At 44.1% G+C, this 14967-nt stretch overlaps 1 protein-coding gene across 4 annotated transcripts in view; it reads left to right on the forward strand.

Annotated features, from left to right (window-relative positions):
• PSD (pleckstrin and Sec7 domain containing) overlaps positions 1-14967 on the forward strand; it is a 325459-nt gene that overhangs the window by 51745 nt on the left and 258747 nt on the right. The window lies entirely within an intron of this gene.

A 14967-nucleotide genomic window follows, 5' to 3' on the forward strand; every position in this document is an offset into this window, starting at 1 on the left:
GATTGAACAGAAGACTTAAACAAGAACATAGATACAGTACACAGGGATGCATAGTGGTGCATACCGATATGCAAGACCGGGTGATTAGGATGTCAGGACATAATGATACATTATTGTTTATGGACTGTTTTTCTTAAAGACAGAAGCGTGCTTGCCTTGAGTGGCATATACCAGATAAATAATAATAATACCCATTTTTATGGTATTCTCATGGTCTGGTAATGCAGATATAAAAAAAACCTGCTAACTATAGCATATGATACCATGTACTAAGCTGGCTTAGCCACTAAGATGTTACTTTGAGCTTGTTTAGCAGCTTTTATGATGGCTTTCACCAGTCGTGGTTCTGACACACAAAAATGTGCGATCGGCGATACTAGTGACTTAGCGTTTAACATGTTTTGCTGTGTCACTCCGGCATTTATTTATTGTGGTGCTGTTCACTGTCGCAGAAATGCATGCACTGTCAGGATTGCTTGCCACTGTTCTATAGAACCTTGTCGATTTGTATGTTTCTTCAGTCCACAAAATATATTTGAATAATCATTGGCCCTATAAAAGGAGCAGTCTCAATCATAAGTGAGGAATAATTAATTTTATTATATTGTAAAGGGCATAATCTATAGCAAAAAAATTAGTAAAAAATCTACGCAACCAGTTAGCAGCAAGGTAAGCAGGGTTCCGTTGCAAGTTGGGTACAGACGCCAGCAGCGGTAGCTAAACTTACCGCCCTGGCAGCCTGATCTCACACCGGGTGCAATTTTTTAATGCAAACAGCCCTCTGAGACTATAGGGGTAATTCAGATCTGATCGCTGCTAAAGCAAATGTGCAGCGGCCAGCGAACAGGTAAACACCACCCGCTATAGAGAAATTCCGCCTTGTGAATTAATATTTATGCTGAGCGATTAATACTGGCATATCTAGCCTGGAGCTGACGTCACACACCCTACACTAAAACGCTTGGACACACCTGCACTTTCCCTGACACTCCCAGTTTTTTCTGGCGCGCATAGCATTTTTCTTAACATTCCCTCTAAATGGACGGTTACAACCCCCAGATGCCTAATTCCCTTTAATCAATCACCTTGCCAGTGGCTAGCAAAGGAAAAAAGTAGCAGGATTCCTTTGCTAACCGGTGACGTGCGTGCTTGTTGTGGCCCATATACATGCACAGTTCATCGATAATCAACCAGTGTGCGAATTTGTGCAGCAGCAATCAGGTGTGCATTACCCCCAACGAACAAAATCCACAAGTTTGGAGCTACTGTAAGACCAACATATAACCGCACTTATTGCGGCTAATCAAATGGTCGATTAGGTCTCTTAAAATGCATTTTATTGTGATTCAACAGATTAATGTATCTAATATTTTCAACTGCATGATCATTAGTGGTTAGCGGTGGCTATTTTCCTAAATATCCAGATTAGCAACAAAAAAGTAGGTAAACCCAATATACAATTTTAAGCATAATCATTAATAACATTTTTAAGTTTGCCATTTGTGCCTTTACTGAAGTGTGTACTTAGAATTGCCATCTCTATGCTAAAAACAATGCAGCCAGCGAGGGGCTTAACCGGCGGGGATCGCCGAAAACAAGCGTACCTCGTCATTTAACCCCCGCATTGGACGCTCACCATATTTAATGTTTTGGGGGAACCCTCGTTGTCTGAAGACGGCGAGCATTCCCCCAAACAGCGAGGTTTGCAGCTAATGCAAGGGAGCCCGCTGCATTTAGCCGCGAGCCTCGCTGTTTTGGCCGCACACGCTGTGTCTGCGTCACTATAAAAACCCAGTGAGGTGGAAACGGCGTGTGTAGGGGGTCAAATACTGACCGTGTGAGCTGTGACAGTGAGTAGTCAGCACAGCTCGCAAAAATCATTGAATATACCCCAATTGTATTTACTTTTTCTTTGTCAACACTTTTCACTCTTTTTTTTCTTAAACTAGATAAAAAATTTTTTTTTATAAGCATAAAACAATTACACTACATAATACATATCAAAAATATACATATATATCCATCTCGCCAATAATGGCCATGGCGTAATAGCTTATCCAAGAGAAACATCAAGAAACAGGAGTATCAATCCTAGCTCTTAATGGTTAAACCATTTTTTATCCTTTTCCCCTTTCCCTTTCCTTCCTCCCTCCCTCTCCTCACCTTAAATGTGTTTTTACGTGGAAAATTATGTGTATTTGCTATACAAACCTATTCGTTAAATTCATGTGTAATGTGGGAGAGAGAAAACACTTTTCCCTCTTAACAATGTTTTACCTCACATATTGTTTAAAAAAAAATAGTATTATTTCATTTTGTTACTTTAGTAATGTTTTTAATTGGCATATTAATGCTTCTAATAAGGTTCTTGGCACTTTTGCTTTATGGCAGATGCCATCCGTAGCTTATTATAGAAACAATTATAACATTTTAGCAGCTGATGGCATGAAAAATGGGTTTGATTATTGGCAGAGAGACCAGTTAATCTTTTTGGAATTTTTTTTATAGATGTTATTTTTATTTCTGAGGGTAAAAATACACAAATTCTATTTTATTTTCATGGCAGTTTGAAAGAAAGACTTTGTATTATTGTTGTTTATTTATAAGGCACCACATGGTTTCCGTAGCACTAAACAGTGGTGATACAATATATATAATATAGAACATGAGTACAAATTAGTACAAACAAGGTCACAGTACCACATAATTACATCAATTCGGTGTACAGTTATCAGTATTATGTAGGGAAGGCATAGGGGATAGAGCCCTGCTCGCATGAGCTTACAATCAAAAAGTGATAGGGTGGACACAATTGGGAGGAACAGGCATGCCAATAAGAGGCAAAGACTGCAGAGAAACAGCAGGCAGAGGGGCTGTAAGCTAGGAATGGCAATGCATGGTAAGTGGCACTTTGTATGAGACGTCCACTGCCAGCTTCTCAGAACTGCTGTTTGCATTCAAAGATGCAGCATCAGACAAACACCAGCAACCCTATGGAATGTTCATCACAAGTAAGACGCCAGGGCCAAAACCACTGTGTAGAAGACACACTGATTATAACATACCCTCCAACTGTACCGTTTTTGCCGGTACAGTACCGTTTTTGAATGGTCTTTATTGTGATCATTTACCGCGTGTACAGCATAGAACAGCTGGTGGTACTTATAGTGACTGTATAGTGCTCTGCAGACTACCTGTTTGCAGTTCGCACTGACAGCCGGAAGTGCCCGTCTGAGCTGTGCTGGGTGCCTGGAAGTGGGACATATGAGTAGGCAGGGAGTGCAGCGGCGGGGGGTGAGCAGCCTCACCCAGCCAGTTATAGTGTGAGCTGGGATGGCCCCCCCACCACAGCCTGCCAGCGTCTGTAACATAGAGGAAGAGGAAGCATCGCCCTGCTGTTCTTAGGTAGTGGTGGCAGACGGGCTCTGGTGACCCAATAGGAGTCTGCATAAAGTGCATAGACCATTTATGTAGACTGCTATAAGCTTTACCTTTGGCCACTCCCTCTTTCCCGATGACCACGCCCCCTTTTCAATTGTGTACCGGTTTCTGCCCTCCAAATGTTGGAGGGTATGTTATAACACGCCCCTGAAGCATGCATGTCTTTTAGTCGCCAGCCCCCCAATACATCCTATAAATGATCAATATACAGTATGTCAATCAGTCTGCATCGTTATCCACACTGCGATGCGGTGGCTAACGTGCAGTGTGACTGGTGCATAAGCAGGAAACAAAAACAAACAAAAAAATACAATTTGGCTGGTTTGACAATATTATAGAGTCATACTATAGAATAGTTGAGGTTCCTCAGGTCAGCAGTAACAGCAAAAGTAGGTATTCGGGATTGAAAAACTGTCAATCCCAGGATTAACCACCTGACGCGGTACCTTGCTGTAAACTTATTAGAAGCAGTCCTTCAGCGGGCGAGCGGAGAGGGCATGCTGGAAGGACATGGCAGGGAGAGTGAATGGACACAGTGGAGAAAGTGGGCGGATGTGGCGGAGGCCAGAGGGCAGGTGGGGGCAGCAGATACAGTGGAGAGGGTGATCAGAAGTTTCCGCATTGTTCTCTCTTCTGCTGATTCTCATCCATGGAAAAACTCTTTAGCATCATTTGCTGATCTCTCGATCTCTCGTCCCAAATGGTTTCCATATTTGCAATAACTGTATGGTCCTTTTAGGAAGCTGTCCTAAAACATCTGCTGTTCTGACCTCTTACTCCCTTTTGAGAGGATTATTTATTAATCATTTTATTCTATACAATATGTTGTGATGTGTAAAATTTTACTCTGATGAAATATTAGACTGATTCGGGAAGAGATTAATTATTTATTTATTAAGTTTCTTATATAGCGCAGAATATTCCGTTGCGCTTTACAAAGGAGACAGTGATACAACAAACAGGGTATTTACAGACAGTCAAAAGGTAGGAGGGCCCTGCTCGCAAGCTTACAATCTATGAGGGCACTATCTATACCCACACAGAGATAGCCTTTCTGTTGAAAATTAGAGGGTGGTTATGTCGTCTATATTCACTGCAGTTAATGAAAAATGCAGATTGATATGTGAAACTGTTAGATACAAATAAGTCATCTAATTTCCTTTAAGTGGTTGCAAGAAGGAGGCCAAACAGTGGATTTGTATCCTATTTAGTGGTCATGACCTAATATAGTGGTTCCCAAACTTGGTTCCCCACACAGTTCTTGTTTTTCAGGTCACCTGGCAGGTACACAGGTGCACTCATTACTCACTGACGCGTTTTAAAAGATCCACAGGTGGAACTAATTATTTCACTTGTGATTCTTTGAAGCGACCTGCAGCGCATGCACTGTGTGCAGTCCTGAGGACTGGGGTCAGAGGCGTAACTAGAGCTTTGTGGGCCCCATAGCAAACTCTTGAAAGGCCCCCCCCCCCCCATGAAAAAAAAACACATAGGCCTACACTTAAAAAAAAAAATCCTCTGCACTGCAGGCTCACCCCTTTCCCACTACACAGAGATGCAGGAGAATAGGGAGGAGATAGATAAAAGGCGGTAGGGAGGGGATACAGAGACGCGAGACGGTGGGGAGGGGATACAGAGACGCGAGACGGTGGGGAGGGGATACAGAGACGCAAGACGGTGGGGAGGAGATACAGAGACGCTAGGCGGTGGGGAGGGGATACAGAGATGTTAGACAGTGAGGAGGGGATACAGAGACGCGAGATGGTGGGGAGGAGATACATAGACGTTAGACGGTGGGGAGAGGATACAGAGACGGGAGACGGTGGGGAGGGGATACAGAAACGCGAGACGGTGGGGAGGGGATAGAGAGACGCTAGACGTGGGGAGGGGATAGAGAGACGCTAGACGGTGGGGAGGGGATAGAGAGACGCTAGACGGTGGGGAGGGGATACAGGGAGGGGATACAGAGTCGCTAGACGGTGGGGAGGGGATACAGAGACGCTAGACGGTGGGGAGGGGATACAGAAACGCTAGACGGTGGGGAGGGGATACAGAGACGCTAGACGGTGGGGAGGGGATACAGAGACGCTAGACAGTGGGGAGGGGATACAGAGACGCAAGGTGGTGGGGAGGGGATACAGAAACGCTAGGCGGTGGGGAGGGGATACAGAGACGCTAGACCAGGGCTGGGCAACACCGGCCCTCCAGATGTTAGTGAACTACACATCCCAGAATGCCTTGCATCAGTTTCAGCATGGCCACATAGCAAAACTAATGCAAAGCATCCTGGGATGTGTAGTTCATTAACATCTGGAGGGCCGGTGTTGCCCAGCCCTGCGCTAGACGGTGGGGAGGGGATACAGAGACGCTAGACGGTTGGGAGGGAATACAGAGATGTTAGACGGTGAGGAGGGGATACAGAGACGCTAGACGGTGGGGAGGGGATACAGAGACACTAGACGGTTGGGAGGGGATACAGAGACGGGAGACGGTGGGGAGGGGATACAGAAACGCGAGATGGTGGGGAGGGGATACAGAGACGCTAGATGGTGAGGAGGGGATACAGAGACGCTAGCCAGTGGGGAGAGATGTTAGATGGTGGGGAGGGAGACACTAAGGGGTAGGAGAGAGGATAGTGTGATTCTGGGTGGCAGTCACACTCTAGTAACCAACACCAATAACCACTATTTACATACATATGATAAATTATTTGAAATGATACATACAGTACAAGTGGGGTAATTACATAAACACATTTACTCACCTCAGACTGCCTGCAGTTGCCCTTCTAAATCATCCTGGCTGTCAGGCTCTCTCTGGCCATGTTGTCGGACCAGGATAGAGATACCACCTGACCTCATCTCAACTGGCCCCCTGACTGTTGAATACCCTGCCTGCCCTGGCCACCAGGACATTACCCCGGCATGCCGCTACGTGGGATCAGCGGTCAAGCATTCCCCGCTGGCCGCCCCCCTGACATCAGCGTCTCCTGGTCTCCCCCCCTGCCCAGGTCTCTGCCCGGCATCAGCATCGCGGTCCCTCATAAATCCCCGCTGGCCGCAGCCGCCACCACCAGACCCGCGACTCCCCCCCCCTGCACAATGGCGCACATGAATCAGCGTCAATTGACCCGCCCCATCGCACAGCAGACGTCTGGACTCCATCCCCATCTGTCTGCCATCACCGTGGCCGGCATCTGCATGACCCGGACCCCCACCGGTCACGCTGATTGTCAGCAGTCACACAGCCTCCCGCAGTAGATATTAGCAGTGAGCTGACACTGCTCCCTGGCCGGCCGCAAGACAATTATATGGAAAAATGAAAAAACATCTTTATGGTGCAGGGGGTAGCATGCTGGGCCCGCGTGCCCCCCCAGCTGCCGGGCCCCATAGCAACTGCACCCCCTGCACCCACTGTAGTTACGCCACTGACTGGGGTAGATATATTAAGCTCGGTGAAGTGTTTGGTTTTTATCACCCAAGGCACCTATTCAGAAAGTGGGGTGGGGGGCACCCCACCAACACTCAAGGAGGGGGGATCTACAGGAATTTCCCCCGATGGGCCAGTCTAACACTGCATCTATTCCATACTCCTTACAATGGCGCCTAACAGCAGTTTGTGACCCCATGATGCTTATATCAATGTCTTCGACAGAAGCAGCTACAGTATGTTAGAGTAGACTGTACTTGTCCTACATTGTCTTGTACTGTAAGTCGCTGTTTTCTTTATGTGCTCATTTGTTTATGTCATTTATTAGGCATTGCAGAACTAGTGTGGCACCATATAAATAACTATAGTATAATAATAATAAGAAGAATAACATAATGATACAGGAATGCCCTTTTCTAAAGATCCTTTTGATCACTTGTGCATATCCATAGCATGTACACTATATCATAGCAGTCTGCTAAGATTTGAATGATAACTGCCCACATATCTAGGCAGCCTAGAACCTTAGACCCTTAGTAAATGTATACCAATATCAAGTTTGGCCAGCATCCCGCATGGCTGCTGGAATCACAATGCATTACAATCCCGCCCTGATCTATTTGGTACATAGCAGGTTATTTCCATAGCAGATAACATATTGCATCCCAATAGGGTTTCCTTCCCCTTATTTTGTGCACATTTTACCTATGCCATCAGTCACTGAAACGTGCTTCTCAGGACTGCAGCTCTGCTCTCTTACTCATATATTGGGAATGCTGATGAGTTGAATTCTCCTGAATCCCTCGGATCTTAGCATGCAACATGTAACCAGTCGAATCCAGATGCCTGTTTGTAGAACATTATGCTAAATGATCAAGTACCCACAAGTACATAACATTGAACAAAAACAGAATCATGATATTGGTGTGCACAAACATTAGGTTGCTATACAGCGAGTGGCAGAGGTCTACCTCAAAGAATGGGAGACATGCAGAAAATCAAATTGAACAGGTTTCTTCTTAATATTTGCAAACCAAAGTCACAGCACTATGAAATGATCCAATCATTGTGTATTCCTTACATGTTACACGTTCCGCAGACTGAAGCGCATGCCTTCTGCTTGGCAAATTCATCTTTAATGGAAAACAAGAAATTTCTCGACATGGAGAACACTTACTAAGATTAATATTAGTCATCGTCATTCAGTTCCATAAAAATAAATTTACTTAAGGGTATTTTGTCTTAAACCGTTTAATACTCTCTCTTGGACAGATAGGTTTTTGCGATATCTTCTTATATAACAGAATACAACCATTGTCATTATTTATATTTAAAACCTAGCGACATAACATAGCTAACCAATAGATCTCCTGTAGTCCATCAGTCCCAATGCCCTTGGATGTACAAAGGAAGTGGTTCATAGTCTAAAAAAAAAACACATTTTGTTTCTGTGGACATTCTGGTTGTCATACATAATGAATGTCCCATTCTTGCAGAGCTCTTTTGCTGTGACCTGTTGTGCACCTCAGTAGGTACGGGTCTGGCATTAGTTTGGGCACCTTATCGCTTCTGTGGTCTGACTTATGTGCTATTGTTTATCTGAATATTGTTGCAGTGCCCAACCATATATTCCATGCCAAATAGTATACTGTAGATCATGAGTCTTCAAACTGTGGCCCTCCAGATGTTGTGAAACTACATGTCCCAGCATGCATTGTCTCATTTTTTTCTATAAGAGCATGCCAAAACTGTCAGGGCATGCTGGGACATGTAGTTTCACAACATCTGGAGGGCCACAGTTTGAAGACCCATGCTGTAGATGGTAGTAATAATAAGCACTCACAAATCTAGGGTAAAACTATGTACTCATCCTTATGTAGAGTGATTAATGCAAATAAGGTTTGCTTTGTGGATAATGCCAACAATCACATCTCTATCGGTTTTGTTTCATCTCTGTTTTTGTCCAATCAGAACAATACCCAAAAAGTAAAAGGGAACAGTATATGCTGTATATTGAAGATAGGAACAAATATGCTTATTATCTAGACTAGATGGTATTTGGGCTTTTGAAATCTAGGTGCACATCCACCACACAAATAGAATAAGATCTCCAGGAAATGACACAGGTTGTGTATATGAAATAGAAAAACATCCAGTAATATACACTGGGGGCTGTTGCAGAGCTCAACCATAACTGCTCCTGCATTGCGGGCATTAAAATAAATGGGTGTGTTCTCTGATTGCAGAGTTGGAAACATCTCTGCGACCAAACCACCTTTATATGTTTACTTGTGTTTTATTTGTGCTGCTCTTTTTAGGTAGATAGCATTATAATCAAATATACAGCATCAATTGTAAAATGAAGAAGCATAGGTGCTATGAGGATTAACTTAGTACAGCGTATATCTACCTATTCCATAGCATAAAATGCAATGTTTACATAAAACACGGTCACTGAAAACGATAATGATAAGTCTATGGGGCTAATGTAAAGTCCATCATTCACACTCTTTTAGATAGAAAGGATGATGGCCTTCTGTATTCCTTTTAGGGGTTTTTTTGGCCTTGGTCTGTGTATACAGATAAGCAACAGATGTAGCCCAATGGTGAAGTATATAGAACTAGATAACAGCCGATTACTGAGTCACACGCAGTGTTGATGCAGTTGGCCGATGTTTTAACTATGTATGAGTCCCAATCACACTGCGTATGTGTCCATCGGTGGACTGGGGTACAAGGGAAACCCCCGGTGAGCCCCACTTCCTGGGTTCCTACTTACTCCTCTAGGAATCAGGTTCCACTCCAGACTGTACAATTGAACTATACAATATGGAGGTCATTCTGGTCACAGCTGTGGATGTTATTATTAGTACTAGTAATGTCACAGTCCACGGGTGTGAGTTCTTTAATTGCTGCGGGCCCCAGTTCCACCAGCCCTAAAGTTAAAAATATATTGCTCAGTGTCCAGTTTTCATCAGTGACCAGAGATGGTCGCTGATGAACAGGAGACTCTGCCGGGGAGCCGCAGAGGGAAACAGCTGATAGCAGGAGCAAGCACCTGCGACCAGCGACCATGAGGAGGCTGAACACGGGAGCGTGCACCTGGTGATTTATCGTTGCAGCACAAACAAATCACTGGCAATATGGTCGCTCAGCGACCATTTTGCCAGCGATATTGCCCCATGTGTACACAGCGATAGATAGATAGACAGACAGATAAATAGATATGGTAGCATTTGGAGTCGAATCTTATTCTTATCTATCAAAAATACCTTGTTGCACCATGTTGTTGTTGAATATATTATGGTGCTGTGTGTGTGTGTGTGTGTGCGTGGGGGGGGGGGGGGGGGGATGGATGACCAAAATTGATCTTGCCTCTGGGCAACTGAGATGAAGTTATGCCACTGATAAAGACTATGGTCACCCTGGAGAGGGCGAGACAGATTAGGGACCCTCCCCTCTCAGACATCATGGGGCTCTTACTCTCTTACCGTAGCAAGCCAGGGATCTGAAATCATGGTCTTGTGACCGCTCCTAGCCATTAGCCCAGGCAAAAAAAGACTCTTTGGGTTCTCAGTACATCTCATTCACACTTGTGCTATGCTATCCGACACATTCCTTACAGACACAGCGGACAATCTACACAGGGCATCAGTACTTATTCATGTATAATGCAAAATGGTCTTCAGTCAAATGGTACATAAATAAATACTTTGAGATTGGGGCCCAAAGTATATTGTTGCACCTGGGCCCACCACTCACTAATTCCGCCTCTGTCTAGCAATATTTACTATATATATTTATCAATGGGGCAAGCCCATGCAAACACTGAGACCCACCTCCTCCTCATGAAGGGGTGGATCCAGCTAGTAGCGTAACTAAAGAGGGTGCAGGGGATGCAGCTGCAATGGGGCCCGGCAGGTTAAATTTTCTTTTCATTTTTTTAGTTTTAATGGTTGCTGCAATGCAGGTTTCAGGGCTGCCAGTTACAGTGTACTTACTGTGGGGGAGGTGAAAAGTGTAGGAGCAACTGCAATAGTAGAGCCATCGGAGCATGGCTGATGGACATGCACTGTGCAAGCACAAACTGTGGCGTCGCTATTTATATGCCCCCTCCCATCCATCCATGTCCCCCCCATCTGTCCGTCTATGTCTCTCCAATCTATGCCCCCTCCCTTCTGTCCAACTCTTCGTTTATTCTCCCTCCCATCCATCCATCCATCTATACTCCCATATAGTGCTATGTCTGTCCATCTGTCCTTCAATGATGCCAACATCCATCTATGCCCCATATGGTGCTGTCTGTCCGCCCATGCTCCTCTTTCTATCTGACCATCTATGCCTTCAGTCCTGTGCTTTCGTCAAGTAGTGCCTGTCCTGCTCACTCATTCCCCCCCCCTTCTTTCTCTCTCTCTCCCTAACACTCTCTCTAGCTCCTCTTCCTCTCTTTCGCTCTCTTTTCTTAGCACTGTCTTTCTTTTTCTCTCATTCCCTTTTTTCCATAAAAAACCCACTCTTTCTTTCTTTCTCTCTCTCTCTCAACCCCTGACACCTCCTTTCTCTCTCACTCCCCTCTCTCTCCTACCACTAAAGGGCATTTTAGTAACACATGTTGGGGGATCGGCCCTTGCAAGATTTTGCTATGGGGCCCACAAAGTTCAAGTTATGGCCTTGGATCCAGTGTTCCCAGAGGGGTTAGGGTTAATTTGCTGGACTAGGTTCCAATGCTCCCAGTCAGGTTAGGCTTAGGCCAAGGAGAGGTTAGGGTTAGGCTGTGGGAATAGGGAGGTTAGAGTTTGGCTGTGGGACAAGGTTCTAGAACTCTCTGGGAGGTGATGGTTAGACACAGAGGAGAGGTTAGGGTTTTAGGCTGAGGGACTAGATTCCAGCACTCCTGGGGAGGTTAGGGTTAGGCAGTGGGACTATGGGCCATCGCTCCTGAATAGGTTAGGTTAGGCAGCATGGATGGAGTGTTAGGGTAAGGGAAGGGGCAGGAGGAGGGATAAGGTTCTTTAGCCCACTTGGATTTAGACTCAACTGGTCCCTATGGTTTAGTGAAATTTAACACCAAACCCCATTGCTGTAAAATGAGATGCAGTGAGCAGACCAACTAAAATGTAAATAGTGAATGTAGTTACACAATTGTACATTACTGACTTCCTAATATTTTTAGCAGGCCTATAAATAGGATAACATTAGGTGTCTATTATCCCAATAAAATGTATCTACTATATAACTCTTCTTAATGCCTGTCTAGCAGCTGTGCCGTAAAAGCTGAAGGGAGGACATGTCGCCCTACTTCCCCAAAAGTTCTAGCTGGAGTTGGAGTTGGCAACTGCCCTATGACCCATTCTGCCCAACAAAAGAGAAAGGGACAAGACACGAGAAAAACCTATGGGGACAGAGATTAAAGCGAGAGATAAATGGGGAAGTGAGAAAGAGATGTAGTGGTTAATTTATAATGGATGCACACCGTGCATGCTGCACCTATTTTTCTGATACTTACCCCCCAGAGTCCAGCAGCGGCAGCAGGTGCGCTGTCAGAATCACTGGAAAAATGGCGAGGAGGACATTGGTCTGCACATACGCAGTGGAGTCTGAGCGCTCTAGCGCTCAGACTCCACAGCGCTGCACTGCTGCCGGCAGTAGCAGTGATACAAAAATCACTGGTACAATAGCCGCTGTGCCATTTTTCTAGAGATTTGCGCATGTGCAGTAGGGTCTGAGTGCTCTAGTGCTAAGACCCTACTACACAGCAGTGCTTCTGGCCGGAGTAGGCTGCGCATGGTCCTCCTCTCTTAAAATGCCTCTGCAGAGATGAATGACACAAGAAGGGGGAAAGAAGGGACAGAGAGAAGAAAGAGGGAGGGGAGTCAGGAGAGCAGAGATCTAACAATGTTTACATATTAACTGTTGTGGTGTTGACATTATGCAAGTCGACAATGATATTGTCAACAAAATTACAGAATGCCTAGCCCAGCAAGCTTACTTTTACTTTTTACATTTTTTCCATTGGGTGAAGTACTAAAGGCACTACTGTCTTAACTGCTGCAGGAGACATCCCTATCTATGAAGATAGAAGACAGACAACAAAATACACTTGCAATTTCGTTTCATCTGTCACTACTTCTCTTTAGAACAGCAATCACACTTACTACCTACAGTGTCTCTGATTAAGTTGAATCCACTTGTTAGGTACTGAAACTTTAACACTTTCAGACCTGCAGTCCGTCACCTCTTGCATAGCTGTCCTCTGGTCTTTTCCACATCCTTTTTGTCCAGTGTTCCCTAAATGTTCTAAATGAAGGCAGCTGCAGAAAATACACCACTACTGTAGGCTATACGATGCCTCCCCTTGCATTTCTGGAAAAAGGGGAGGTGAGAAATGCATCTTATTTTATGTATGCTTTACATTCCCATGCTTAATGTTGCTCACACCACTATTTCCTACTCACTCCCATTATACTGTATTTTTTCCAGAAGTATTTACTATAACTTGCTCCGGAGATATTCTGCTGTTCGTATCTGGCCTTCATAATGGCAGCTGGCCAATTGGAATGCTTCCTACTGTGAACATGACCAGCTGGTTGAATGCTTGGTGGGCTATCACTAATAATTTTAGGTGTAAGTGTGGTAATGCAGATTGCATTTATAGAACACCTCTGTATAGTTGCCAGATTAAAATGCTGATAGTATACTAGCAGTTGTTCTCTCATTCACATGCTACTTTTTATGCGCTCTATCTTTATGATCCCCTCCTAACAGCTTCATTTAGACGCTGCTTGGGTTCCTGCTATGGAGGGAAATGAAGGTGTGGGGGTATATCTGTTCTGTCAGTTCATGCTTGCAGCACGAGAGATGAATAGTGAATCTGCGTAGGATCCTTACAGCTCTTGGCCCCAGGCTATAGTCCCAACTGTACTAATTATAAATACATCGCTGCATGGAATCCTTAGTCCGGAAGCTGAGTTGGGATTTGGCCACCCCTTCTCTTCTCTGAAGAATAAAACAGAGGATCCAAAATAAAATCTAAATCCTCAAGTCATTTGTGTTGGCGGATGGGCTTTCAGCACTATGTGAATAAAAAGGCATTGCAATGGAACTACATTAGCATGGCGGGTGGTTCGCACAAGAGAGACAGAAGGATATACTGTAGGTAGTAAGTAGAATGTACCAGAAACTTAAAATCTCTGTAAATGAATACACGTGTTACTGTTTACTACAGCTGCTATCAATATTGTGCAACTATATAAAACATTTTGCAGACTTATTTCATATGCTTATAATTTTGCATATAAATTATTTTTCTTTACCTGCCATTGCATATACGATATAAGATGTTACTGTATAGGCTTGAGGTACTTAGCTGGTTGATCTGGATTTACAAAAAGGGATTAGAGGACTTAACTACTCTTAAATTCACTGCAGTTTTCTCCGTCTGCCAGTGGGAGGAGAGATTTGTTCTGTAGCGATTGAAATAGGAAACTTATTCTAACAGTGAAAAAAGTCAGCTTTAACATATTGTCTTACGCCTTGTTGACTCAGTCGTACAGTGTACTATGTGTTCCACAGAAGTTCTGCATTAAAATAATGCCAACACTTAATTATGTCTTAGACTCTTACAGCGAAATGCATAGTTCTTAGTAGCTATCAAGCTGTGCATCGAACAGTTTATAATGCACAAGTGACAGTTTCCCTTTCTTGCTGCCCAGAGACACATTTTCCCCAGCTACTTTATTATGTATTATTTTAGTTCTTTAGCATGTTTTTGTTCTGTTAATAGTTTGTTATTGTTATTACGATGTATATAGTATTACCTTCTGGAACATTCAGCATAATTATCCTCTGTGATCAATTCCACATTTCCATAATTTTGTACTTTTCTAAATATTATACCAATGATTCCTGAAAAACATCAAATAAAGGTTTGAGAGTACATTTTGTTTACTGTACATAAGCATACTTTCTCTTGGAACACTATTGTAGTCTTTTTAGTTTGTGGACATAACGTTTCTCAACCCTAATCCTCACTTACCGCTAACAGGACATCATCGGTACAAATTGTTTTCCTGTATTAGCAGTATATTTGGAGTCCTC

This window comes from Crinia signifera, chromosome 6 (genome assembly GCF_055691185.1).
Source record: "Crinia signifera chromosome 6, ASM5569118v1, whole genome shotgun sequence".
NCBI lineage: Eukaryota > Metazoa > Chordata > Amphibia > Anura > Myobatrachidae > Crinia > Crinia signifera.